The following is a 14,484-nucleotide window of genomic DNA, read 5'->3' on the forward strand; positions in this document are numbered from 1 at the left end:
AAAACTCTTCTCAAATGAAATTAAATGATAAAAGGACTTCCCTTAAATCCTTTTTCTCAGATTGTGTCTGAGGGTTAACCATTAGAAAATAATAATGACTATCTGAGATAGTCATTATTTAACCCCACCAAATAAAAAGTCTAGAAAATCACAATTTTTTGTTTTTGTAGCTATTTCATTTGTGATATTTTTACTTTTTCTCAAAATTCTGTTCCCTAAATGAAGAAAAAGTCTTCACCAGGGTAATTTACTAAATAGGTTAATTTGTTCCATGGGAACAAATCATTTGTAAGTAACTTCCATATATGATCATGTTGTAAAACTATTGTAGTATGCATATTTAAGAAAATGTTTTTCACATAGGCTAAATTATTTATGTAATAAGTAACCATGGTGGGAAAGGAAATCTTTCAGTTCCAAATCAATGAGAGAGTGAATTGTTATCTTGCTGATTGATGGTGATTAGGCTCTTGGAGCAGATCTGGCCTACATACTGGTGAATGCCAAATGGCTGATGGCCACCTCTCTCTACACTCCTTTGCTGGCAGTTATCTTTCAATGAGTTGGAAGAAGCCACAGTTCCAGCAGCATGATTTTGGTTCAGTGGCTTAAATTGGCCATTTTCTTCTGCTTAGATCATTGCCCCTACCAGGCACTACCTGTTGGTGGCCTTATTATATAATGTTATATATCAATTTTATGTCAAAAAAAAAAAAAAACAGAAGCACATCATGACTTCCTCTTTCTTGCTTTTTTATCTGGGTGACAGGAAATACTATAAGACTCTCTTAAAAATAAAAAGCCATTAAAAATAGAATAGCAGCTATATCCTAGATATTTGTAAAACATATGCAATAAAACCCCAGCTGTGATCTTCAATAATCTTGTATAATACTAGGAAAATATTTAGATTTAAAAGGAGGTTCTATATGCTTGCCTTTGAGACATGGATAAGTGCATTGTCTTGACAGATGGTTCTTTTTTATCATTTATGATAAATATTAAATCTAATCAACTCCCAGGGGGGTTGTGTTTTTTTTTTGTTGTTGTTGTTTATTTGTTTGTTTTCAAATGCCATGCAAATCATAGCCTTATCATGTCTGGGAGTGTCAGTATTTAGTTCATATCAATTACTCACAATAGGAGATTTAGAAAAAAATATTAAATTTTTTTGTGATCCTGGAATTCTGGAATAATTGAAACTGAAGTTTCTATATATATAATCAAGGAATAATTTCCTCCTACATTAAAGATTTAACTTAAAAATATTCTCACTTACTGTACATGTGGGTTAATCATATGGTTATTTAGGAATAACTGAATAGAGTAACATGCATAAGTGACTGATGCATATCATATTATTAGCTTCTCAAGTTGTTTGTGGATAATAGCATGGTTTTAATGCTTTAGAATTCTTTTTAATCAGGTTCTACAAAAGATAATCATTCCATATTAGTTTCCCTAATTTATAAATGTCAGGACAATCTTGTGCAGACGTTTTGGTTTTATCACCACACCCTGCTCTGCTGATGCTTTAATGCATCAAGAATATTTTCAGAATCATTTTCCGTCCCTATTCTTATTTTCATGGGAGGGGGATACTAGTAATGTCTGCACAGGTGTATTTTTATAGAGTTGCTGGCAAATAATTCTGCTCATTCAAGAATATTGTTTGTAATAAGTGTTGTACCTGCCTTCTTGAAATAAAGAAACACCTACTTTCCCTACTACCTACCTACTCTCCCAAATTTCACCCAGCAGTTGAATTCACAAGCATCAATTTAAGCTCAAGTCTTTCTGAAAGATACTTTATTATGACAGCAATAACTTGTTTATATGTTGAACACCATTATTGTTTTTTGTTGAAGCTCTTGTTATCTTGTTCTCTCTTTCTCTCCCTCTTTCTCTCTCTCTTTAATTATATTGATCAGATGGTTCAAATTTCATAATAACTTCCCGTGGCTCTATGATTTTTAAACATTTCCTTCTTCATTTTAAATAACCAAGTATAAGAAAAATTAACAAAATTAACCTGTATTCATATCAAGGAGTCTATGTGAAATTAAATTAATGCATTGTAAATTTTGTATCAGTGAAATCACTGTGGGTGATTATACACACAGTGTAAATAAGATTTTGGAAATCCAAATTGGTAATATAATATGAGATTTGGAACTACACATTACATCACTGTGAATTTGCTATGGATTCTTATATCTAAAGTGACAAAATATAATATACAAAATATCCAGGAAATGGACTTGGGTACAAGTATCTGGATGCAGGACAGAAAACATTCTGTTCAGAATGTGGCTGCCATTTTCCCTGGACTTTTTTTTTTTTTTTTTTTTTTACTCATGGAGACACAGAGAGAGAGAGAGGCAGAGACACAGGCAGAGGGAGAAGCAGTCTCCATGCAGGGTGCCTTATGTGGAACTGGATCCCGGGTCTCCAGGATCACACCCTGGGCTGAAGGCGGCGCTAAACCATTGAGCCACCCAGGCTGCCCTTCCCTGGACTTTTTAACCATATCTGTAAAGATGCTAATGGTATCCATTTTTGCTGTCAAATTTTCCCTTCGTTTTACTTGTTTCATTTATTTGGTACAAACAAATAAATGTGGTGACCATATTCCTGAGCAATGTTCTGTCTACCTGTTCATTTCAATAGGATTTAAGATTTTCTGGGTCATGTCATTCCATCCCAACATAGAAAAGGAGATGTGGGGGTGGTATTCCCTTCCAAAAAACAGTAGTGGTTGAAGTAAACCCAACTATTTACACAACTCTGTATCACTAGGGATACATTTTCAAAGCTCTTTTCAGAAATCAGTTTATCTTAGGACATCATGCTCTTGCCCATAAATTTGGGTGCCAAAATGGAAGAGCTACAGGGTTGCAGGCATATTTAGGACCAGATGGTAATAACTACTGCTGTGTCCAAATAGGCTGGTGGGCATATTTATCTGATATGTTTTTGAGCTATGATAAGAAGCCAACTATCTCTCTTTATTCACCAATGAGGAAAACAATTTCAAGTAAAGGTAACCCTTTCTGTAGAGTCTGCTTGCCAGTTAAAAATAAATAATACACCTGCTGAATTTTCATCTTTCTTCCAGTGCAATCATCACAAAAAGAATACTTTTTATGGCTTGTTTAATGTTTTCTTTTAAAAATAATTCTTTAAAGTACTTGTGTATAAATAAGATCATTGCTTATTAACATTATACACTAATTGGAACACATTTTTCCAGAGTTGCTTAAAATATAGACTTTTCAAATTTGCAGTGCATCCTAACCCTTCAGTATAGCTCTCTCCAACTCTAATTAATTCACATTGCAAAAGAAATGAGTTTGATCTCAGCTGTAGAAGTCACAGTGACTTATCCTCTCAATGAGGTGATAATTGGTGTCTGGTTAATTCTATTCATAGAAACCACAGGCCATAAAAAAAATAATCCTCTCTTCTATTACACAGCATGAAGCTTCCAGTAGCACCTATGCTGTTTCCTGGTATGAAATACTTTTATTCTTAGACCATAATTCACAATTGTACAAATGCACTTTTTAAGCAAATACATATTGCCTGCTTGATAGTTATTCAAGAAGACATTGTCGTGTTGCCTTGCATGTGGTCACATGGGTTTTAACACAGAAGATTATGTTATTTACCTCCAAAAGCACAAAGCCCAACAGGGCAGAAATTGAGGTATCTCCTTACAAACATGAAAACAGGTAATATTGATAGACATTTATTCAGTACAAAGATGACTAGTGATATGCAAGGTATTTTTACATGGGTGTGGAACACTCTCAGACATATAGAAGACTATACATATTCTTGCTGTATAGATTTGTAAATTATGAAGCAAATAAGAAAATTATTCATCATGAACCAGCACTAAAGTAAAGAGGTAAAATATCACCAATATGGTTGCATTTATTTGGGTGTTGCTCCTTACCTCTTCTATCACCTGTCCCCAACAAATATGTGTATGATCTGCTTTGTGTTTATCATTGTTTTGGCTTTTCATAAGTTTTATCATATGTTTACATGCACATACACATATGCAACTTTTTTCATTTAAATATCATCATACCCAGTATCATCTCTCGCTTGCTTTTTCCACTCAGTATGGTTCTGAGTATTACTTATACCTTTTTATGAAACCACAGTTTGTTCTTTTTCAGTATGACATAAATTCTCTCTGCTGTGAAGATTTGTATTCATTATTTTGTCTATAGGCATCTCAGTTGTTTCTAGCTTTTTAATAACAGGGACAATACCACCATAAACATATTTGTATATTTCTCCTGGTGAACATGCTTAAAAATCTCAATAGGAGTGGAATTGGTGGCTTTTAAGATGTTCACATGATTAACTCTACAAAATATGTCTAAATATGTTTCCAAAAATGTATCAATTTATATTTTCTCTCATAATATGTAAGATACACATACTTACAGAGAGGTTATATAAATCATTGGGCTATCATAAACATAGTTGTTATGATAATTGTTTTTATCATTAGTAACTTTGCTAATGATATTGCAAATATACAGAATTAGAATAATAAGTTTAAATAATAATAACTAAAATAAATAATTACCTAGATAGTAATAAATATAATTATGGGACAAAAGTGTAGAAATCAGGAACAGGAAGCAAGAGAGTACATTACCATTTGGAAGAGAAGAAAGAAGTGCTATGTGCAGACAAAAAAAATCACTCTGATATGTGTGACTTTGGAGGATAAATGGATAATTAGTATTTGCTAATTTTTTAATAATTACATAACATCTACATAAATACATTTACTTGCTTTATGTAGATATATTGATATCTGTTAAAAATCTAATCATTTCTGGTAAATTAAACCCCTTAACCACTGAAGAGTCACTTCCCAATTGCAGTTCTTTCTCTAGTTATGATATTAAGAGTTTAGTAGGCAGCCTCTCAGAATTTACATATACTTAAAAATATGTATATATTGTAATAATAATTATATTGTCTATAATTATAAATATATACACACTGAGAATATTGTGAATGTTTTCATAAACATAATATTATACCAGAAGTTTGTATCACTTGAGTTTACTTTCTTTTCTCAAATAAATGTCCAGAAGCTCTTTCCACCTAAGTATATATAGCTTGACCTTCATATAACCAATGGATGTGTATAACAGCCATTATAGTTACATGATTAAATTATAGGATATTATATAGCCATTCCAATAACTAATGGTTGTCCTATAATTTAGCCAGAATAGTTAGCCTGTGTATGTACTTAGTTTTAAACAATGTTACAGTAAATATGCTAGTGTGCCTTTATGCCTTTGAGAGGATATGGTTCTAAATTAGATACCTAGATATAAGATGTCTTGATCCAACTGCATATACATTTTGAATGTTAATAGTCACAGCCAGATGTCTCTTTAAAACACTAGAACTGTAAAAGGTCTGATATTTTACTCTACATTCAAGCTATTGATTGAGCCTGCCACAATTTCATGGATACTGGCAGAAGATACAACACTCTTGGGTCAGAGACAAAAGACTTTATTACTCATAGCAGTAGCCATAGCCATTTTCTTATGCAAATTTCTCAGGCTCAAATTCCCACAGGGACATGTGAAGAGGACCAAGTGATACCTGCACATGTAGTGGGTTATGTGATAGAAACCTTGAACTTAGGGAACCTGACTCTTTTATGGTGGTCAGTAAGCATTCCTGTGATCCAGAGGAAAAAACTGCCTTTATTGGGTTGAATAATATACAAACATCTTTACTCCTTAGAGAGACACCATATCTATCTTCCAAAACTTTTCACTATGTAAACACTCTTAAAAGGATAGTCTGTGTGTAATACAGTCAGCGTGACTAATCACAAAGTACACAGAAATAGGAGACCCATGGAGAATTATTTCCCAATAATTTCCTTCAGAGAAAATTTGCATATGCTTCCATTAGGAACCATGGGTTGTTACTAGCCTGTGGATACTTTAAATTGTTTCCAGGTTAATTCAGGACTATCAAGTTCAGTCCCCCTTTACTCTTGCTGCAGGATCTAATCTGAACCTCTTAATTACAGTGCTGATACTGCATTTGTTTTCAGAACAAATCATTTTCTCCCCAAGTGCTTAGCCATGATGGCAAGAATCAGGAAAATATTATACCTATTTTCTGCAAATCTCAGAAAGTGTATCTTTTATGTATAGGGATCAACCACTGCTCATATCTGGCTAATTGTTGCTCTGTATATCTGCAAACCAAGTGTTGCATTATATTCTGATGTTTCATGAAAAGAGAGAAACCTATATTTTGATGTAAAAACACCCAGTTTTCAAATGTTGGTGAATTAATTGAAAGTGATTAATAATATTTTCAGCAATGTGTGATGCAACAGAGATACTATAGGGGATAACTATATATTTGATATTTAGGAGCTCATTGGTGACAATGCCTTTCTACACCCAGTTATGGCCCCATTCACAAAGCTTTCATGGTATTTTATTTTATTTATTTTATTTTATTTTATTTTATTTTTTATTTATTTTTTGTGGCTGGAAAGCCTAACATTTTTTACATTTTTTAAATTTCAATTCAATTTGCCAACATATAGAATAACATCCAGTACTCATCCCATCAAGTGCCCTCCTCAGTGCCAATTACCCAGTTACCCCATCTCCCACCCACCTCCCCTTCTACAACCTTTTGTTTGTTTCCCAGAGCTAGTAGTCTCTCATGGTTTGTCTCCCTCTCTAATTTTTTCCATTCAGTTCCCCTCCTTTAATCCCTTTCACTATTTCTTATATTCCACTTATGAGTGAAACCATTCAATGGTTGTCCTTCTCCTATTGACTTACTTCACCCAGCATAATACCCTCCAGTTCCATCCACATCAGAGCAAATGGTGAGTATTTGTCTCTTCTGATGGCTGAGTAATATTCCATTGTATATTTACACCACATCTCCTTTTTTAAGATTTTATTTATTTATTCATGAGACACACACACACAGAGAGAGAGAGAGAGAGGCACAGACAGGCACAGGCAGAGGGAGAAGCAGGCTCCATGCAGGGAGCCGGATGTGGGACTCGATCCTGGAACTCCAGGATCATGCCATGGGCCAAAGGCAGGCGCTAAACCACTGAGCCACCCAGGAATCCCCACCATATCTGCTTTATCCATTCATCTGTCAAAGAACATCATGGCTCCTTTCAGTTAGGCTATTTGTGGACATTGCTGCTATGAAGACAATTATTCACTATGAACAAGTGGGATTTATCCCTGGGATGCAAGGGTGGTTCAATATTTGTAAAACAATCAACATGATAAATCACATCAATAAGAGAAAAAACAAGAAACATATAATCCTCACAATAGAAGCAGAGAAAGCATTTGACAAAATACAGCATCCATTCCTGATCAAAACTCTTCAAAGTGTAGGGATAGAGGAACATTCCTCAATATCCTAAAAGTCATTTATGAAAAGCCCACAGCTAATATCATTCTCAATGAGGAAAAACTGAGAGCCTTTCAGACAGGGATGTCCACTCTCACCACTGTTATTCAACATAGTACTAGAAGTCCTAGCCTGAGCAATCAGACAACAAAAAGAAATAAAAGGCATTCAAATTGGCAAAGAAGAAGTCAAACTTTCCCTGACTTGCAGATGACATGATATTGTACATAGAAAACCCCAAAGACTCCACCCAAGATTGCTAGAACTCATACAGCAATTCAGCAATGTGGCAGGATACAAAATCAATGCCCAGAAATCAGTGACATTTGTATGCACTAACAATGAGACTGAAGAAAGAGAAATTAAGGAATAAATCCCATTTATAATTGCACCCAAAAGCATAAAATACCTGGGAATAAACCTAACCAAAGAGGTAAAGGATCTATACCCTAAAAACTACAGAATATTTCTGAAAGAAATTGAGAAAGACATAAAGAGATGGAAAAACATTCCATGCTCGTGGATTGGAAGAATTAATTTTGTCAAAATGTCTATGCCATTCAGGGCAATTTACACATTTAATGCAATCCCTATCAAAATACCACAGACTTTCTTCACAGAGTTGGAACAAATAATCTTAAGATCTGTGTGGAATCAGAAAAGACACCAAATAGCTAAAGGAATGTTGAAAAAGAAAACCAATGCCAGGGACATCACAATGCTGAATTTCATAGCATTGTATATACTTCCCCTACTATAGCACATCACATTGATTCATTATTTTTTCCAATTTAGATAAAATTTATTTCTTGTCCTAGAGGAAATTAAACTGAAATCTTTGGGAGTAGCCTTTCATACTAAACAGAAATCATTATATCTTCATCTGATAAGTTTAACTTATATGCCATATAGTTTTCTACAAGTTAACATCCAATGCTACAGACTCACAGAAAGATTCATGGCACACAAGAAATTCTAACCACTGTAGAAACTAGTGTTTGGGAATAATTGTCAAAACTTTGATTTTAACCATCAAGTCACATTTCACAGTTCAAAAAGGGCCATAGTTGTCTCTTGGAAGTTCTAAGACTTTTCTCATTAGGAGGTCACATGGAGGAGGATTTCAGAATCTTCTGGTTGTCTGCATTAGGAATGTTCTTCACCAAAAAAAAAAAAAAAAAAAAAAAAAAAACCAACAGAGAACCTCCTTGGACCTTGCCTATGACCAGATATATATTTTTTATATTTTTATTATACTGCAAAGTGTATTGATTTTATAGATATGTTTGGGAAGAATCAACATCTTAATAATGAAGTATCTTTGAGTTTTGTATGTAGACCTTTTATTTTACAGCCATGAATTTATTCAACTCTTATTCAACTAGCTTTTTTAAATATAGATTTCATCAGATTTTTTATGTAGACAGTCACATTGTCTCTACATAAAGGCCAGTTTACTTCTCCCTTTCTATCTGGAGACTTTTTTTTTTAATTTTGGTATTACACAAAATAAGGCTTCCATTATATTAAATAGAAGTAGTAAGAACAGACTTCCTTACCTTGTTTCTAATTAGAGGAAGAAACCCTTCAGTCTTCGAATGTTAAGTGTGAAGTTAGCTGTAGGCTTTTTGTAAATTCCATCTATTAACAAAGATATTACTTTCTATGTCTAGTTTGCTGCAGGCATGTTTTACTCTGAATGAAAAGTTGATATCAATCGCTGGCTAATTTTCAAATCTTAAACCACTTTTGCATTCTTCAGAATATCCCCACTTGGTCATGATGTGTTATCACATCTATACATTGCTGGTTTTGATTTGCTATTATTTTGTTGAGGATTTTTGCTTCTATGATCATGAGCGATATCGGTTTATAATTTTCTTGTGATATCTTTGTCTAATTTTGGTATTAGCAAAATGCTAGCCTCACAAAATGATCTGGCAAGTATTCCCTTCTATTCTATATGTTGGAAGAATTTGTGTGGAATTGTTTTCTTGTTTTTGGAAGACAGCTAGACCTGAAGTTTTCTTTGAAGGCTTTAACTTTTAATTTAATTTCTTTATTGGCATAGGACTGTTCAGGCCATTTGTTTCTCCTGAGGGAGCCTTGATAGTTTGTGTCTTAAAAAGAACTAGTCCATTTTATCTAAGTTGTTGAATTTATGGTCATTAAGTTGAGTTTAATATTCTCCTTATTAGGTTTTTAATGTATATAGGATCTGAGGCCATGCCTTCTTTTAAGTCTTGATTTTTTGCCTTCTTACTAACCCTCCTTTGATCAGTCTCGTTTGAGGTTTATCAATTTTATTGATCTCCTTTGTAAAAGTGTCTTTTGGTTTCATTGAATTCTTTATTTTTTTCCATTTTCCAAATTATTTGTTTCTGCTCTTATCTTTATTTCCTTTATTTTGCTTGTTCTTTCTAGTTTCTTAAGATGTAAGCTAAGATTAGATAATTGATTTGAGACTTTTTTCTTTTCTAATTAATCATTTGATGCTATAAATTTCCCTCTACATGCTTTTCTAACTACAGCCACACATTTGATATGTTGTATTTTCAGTTTTATTCATCTGAAATGCTTCTAATTTCCCTTGTGATTTTTTGTTTTATCCATGTGTTATTTATGAATGTATTATTTAATTATAAATACTGGGGATTTTTTAATTATTGATTTATACTTTAATAAATTATGGAAAGAAAACATTATACAATTTCTTTTATTTTACATTTTAGGCCTATTTTATGGCCCAAAATATAATCTATTGTGATGAATATTCCTTATACAATTGAAAGTAATAGGTATTCTGCTGCTATTGGATGGAGTGTTTTATTTATACCAATTAAGTCGTTAGTTAATAGTGTTACTCAGACCTTCTGTATACTTATTGATTTTCTACCTGATTTTTCTATCAACTGTTAAGCAAAGAACTTCAAAGTTTCCAGTTAGGATTACAGATTTATTTATTTGATTCCTTTCAGTTCTATTAGTTTTTGCAGCATGCATTTTGAAGCTCTGTTGTTAGGTGCTTACACATCTAAGATTGTTATATCATCTTGGTGTCTTGACCCACATTTCACTACAGAATGTCTCTTTTCACCCCTGTTCTGAAGCCTACATTGTCTGATACTAAAATAGGCACTTCAGCTTTCTTTTGGTTGGTATTTATGGGTTATATCTTTTCCTACACTTTTAACCTATGTTCTTTTATTAAAAGTGGTTTCTTTTCAATAGCATTTTAATCCAATCTGAAAGATTTATATTTTAATTGGTATGTTTAGAAAATTTATATTTGATGAAATAATTGATATGATTGGAGATCATAATTTTTAATTTGTGTCTTTAAGTTCTATCAATCATTAAACACGCTGTCTACCACTTCCACATAACCTAGTACTTATGCCACAAATCACGCTACGCGCGCAACTCAGTAATGGTGCAGCTTAGACAAGGGGGGCAGAGCGGCCAAGTCACGCGAGTGGCAATGCTTCCATAGGATTAAACATTCCTGGGAAAGCTAGAGCTGTGAACGCTCATTAAGCAAAAGTTTTTGCATCTTGAGGTTTGGGGTGGGGGGGTGTGGGGGTGGTGGTGGGGGTTGGATAGGGATGTTGTTGGGTTTGGGGTGTATAGTGGGGGTGGGGGGGGAGTTGTGGTGTGTGTGGAAATGTGGTGGTGTATGAGATCGGTAGAGGGTTTGGTGAGGTTAGGTATTGTATAGAGTACATGGGAGGGTGATGTGGTACTAGGATATGGAGTTTGTGTGTGGGGGAGGGGGGGGGGGGGAGAAAAAAATAGATGGATGTTGTTTTTGTGTAGGAGGTTGTGATGAAGGTTGTGGTTGTAGTGATGGATGAGGAGGTATATGGGGGGTAGGGGGTGTTTGTGGAAATGGGTTTATGATGTTGTTTTTTTTGTTGTTTATGAGGGAGGATTTTGAGGTGATTATGTGGATGTTGTTTATGATAATTTTATGGTGAGGGGAAGGGTGGGAAATTGTGTTGGTTAGGTTTTTGTAAGGGGATAGTAATTTGTTTTAGATATTGGGTTTTGATTTAGTTAGGTATGTGTGGTTGATGTGTGTGGTGTTGTGTGAAGGGTGTTTTATTGTGTGAATTGTGGGGGGGGGTATGGAATTTATAGTTGTTAGGAATAATGTTTTAAATTTTTGTTGATGCTTGTGATTATGTAAATGTTAGTCTAGCTGGGGGGAGAATCTTAAAGGTGAGCAGAGATAAAAGAAAGTTGCAGAGATACTCAGTAACCAGTGTATAATCCTGGCAGATAGAAGGTAACATTATAGAGCGAAGGGAAGAAAAGAATATTTTAATTTAGGGTTCTTAGTGTGTCTTATTCCACACTCCATACGACAAACAATGGATTCTTAAGCATCATGGTAAATAATACGTAGATTAATCCTGAAAGTAAGCAATATCCAATTTGCCCCAAACCTCAGGAATCTCAGTGTTCCAGTGTATCATACATTACACCACTGGACTGCTGGTTGTTCTATTAGATTTTGCTTAGTTTTCTTATGACAGAGAATTTGTCCAAATTTGTTTGCTTTATATTAGAGCCATTCTCCATGACTACTCATTCACTTATTCATTCTATAATTGAATGTGTTAGGCACTGTCCTAGGTGCTGAATAGGGCAAGTGCTGCGAAAAAGCAGTTTTAAGAGTTGATTCTGGAGATAAGAACCACTTTTAATTATAGTAGGACAAGTGCCCATATTAAAATTACCAAGAATACTTCCAAGTCTATTGAAGTCCATGAAATAATTTGCAAGCCAAAAAATGTATTTTTATGAAAAAAAAAACTTTACTCAGAACCAGAATCCTACTATGATTGGAGATTTACCAGAAGTGCAGAACTCCAGAAAAATGTTCCAGTACTAATAAAAAAAAAAGCTTTAATTTTTCAGTATTGTCAGTTAAATAAGATATCATCAAAAGCTCATTAAGAATTACTTCAAATGTACAGTAACTCAACTAGAAGGATGCAATTTGAAATTAGTGATGTTTTGAGCAAGGATGTAGCCTTTGTTCAAGAGTCTTCATTATTAGTATTACCCCACTTAGGAATGTTGAAAGTTCTTCAAGTTTGTATAAAAGTGCCAGGCTGCCAAATATTATTATTTTATCTGAAGCTGCTGTCTATCAACCAAAAATTAGGCTTAAAATGTCACAATTATAGCCACTCCAGACCTAAGTAACATTGGCATCTTCACTGATCAACCTGGGGATGTATTAGTATGGTTAGACATGTGTGATATTTAAGAAGCCATTATGAAGAAGAAGGAGAAGAAAAAGAAAGAAAGAAAGAAAGAAGAAGAAGAAGAAGAAGAAGAAGAAGAAGAAGAAGAAGAAGAAAAAGAAGCAGCAGCAGCCAATACAATTATCTATGTGGTCCAGTCCCAGAATGATTTTGTAATTAAAAACACACAGCTCATATTCAAAAGACAATTTGAGGGCACTAACCCCAAGATGGAAGCACCAAGCAAAGTGGGTGCAGCTACCTAGGTGGAGGAGATGGTGGGATCAGGGGCAGTGGCTTTGGGTCTTGGGTCATGAATGGATAGACAATTGGAGGTGCTGGTAGTGCACTGAACCATTTAGGGCTCTTATATCTTGAGTGTCCTGCAGGAGACAGAAGAAGAGAGGGTGGATGCTCTACAGCATATACTCTCTGCCTGCTTCAAGAAAGATTCTCTCCTTAACATCTACAAGGAGATTGTAGAAGGATGGTCAGAAAGTCAGAATGTTCTCATCAAAGTGAAAAAAAGAAGATTAACTACAGGCCATTGCCACCTAAATTGAGAAGCAGGCACAGATTTGCTGAAGCCCATGATGGTATCAGAAGAAAAGAAGCAGAGAAAGGCTGTGCTCCTGGCCCCAGGATGCTGATGTGACAGATGCAAAAGACAAAGCAGATGAGAAGGAGGATCCAGGTACCACCACAATGATTATTGGTTCTAATAAATCTCTATTCCAAAACACCAATGTGGAAGATGTCCTCAATGCCCAAAAACTGGAGCAAGACTCACTTCAGGGGACACCTGGGTGGCTTAGTGGTTGAGTGTCTGCCTTTGGCTCAGGGCCTGATCCTGGAGTCCCAGGATCAAGTCCCACATTGGGCTTCCTGTATGGGGCCTGCTTCTCCTTCTGCCTATGTCTCTGCCCCCCTCTCCCTCTGTGTCTCTCATGAATAAATAAATAAAATCTTAAAAAAAATACTCACTTCAGGATGAATCCTAAAGGAAGAAGGAACAGGACACACTGCAGAGTGAGGGGAACAAACTAGCTAAGCAGGAGCACAAGGAAGGGGAAAAGAAAGAGGCACAAAGATGGGGGTGGAAGCAATAACTTCAGTCTATTCTGTTCTTTCTCCTCATGGAGTTGATGAAAGAACTGATTTTGCATGTATGTTTAAAAGGAATGAGAGAACAAACAAAGTTGTTTCCTGGGGCATTTCCCTTTGTGTACATAGTCAAAAGGAAAATCACAAACACTTCTAATTACAAAATGTGCCGTGTCCCTGTGGTTGGGTAATCAGATACTGTAGTTGATGTCTTTACCAAAGATCTGGAATTTAATACTGAAGTCCTGGCTCCTTTTGGCCACTTTCAAAGTCTTTTCCCAGGAATAATAGCAGAAATATTCAGAAAGCTCATAGTTCCAGTTTTTATCCTGAAGAAGCAGAATCATGACCACTCCTTTCCTGAGATGAAATTTGGGGGCATAAAGTATTTTGAAAGTATTATTCATCCCTTAATATATTGTTTTATGGATGAAATAGAAAGCTTTTAAATAGCCCTACCTGGATCCAGATACTATGCTAACATGGCAAAGAACTACAAAAATGAAAGGAAGTATGTGGTAAGTATTATAATTTGAGACTTTTTTTATTAAGTTTCAGTCTATGGGAGGAAAAGAAATATTTTTTTAAGTAGAGATGGTAACATATTTTCCCCCACCTAGGCAGCAATATCAAAGAAAGATGTGTATTTGTGGAATGA

At 34.8% G+C, this 14,484-nt stretch overlaps 1 pseudogene; it reads left to right on the plus strand.

The window, feature by feature from the left end:
• Positions 1 to 12,997: 12,997 nt before the first annotated feature.
• Positions 12,998 to 13,831, plus strand: LOC129494603 (coiled-coil domain-containing protein 43-like; annotated as a pseudogene).
• The last annotated feature ends 653 nt before the right edge of the window (positions 13,832 to 14,484 follow it).

This window comes from Nyctereutes procyonoides, unplaced genomic scaffold, assembly GCF_905146905.1.
Source record: "Nyctereutes procyonoides isolate TBG_1078 unplaced genomic scaffold, NYPRO_anot_genome, whole genome shotgun sequence".
Taxonomy (NCBI): domain Eukaryota; kingdom Metazoa; phylum Chordata; class Mammalia; order Carnivora; family Canidae; genus Nyctereutes; species Nyctereutes procyonoides.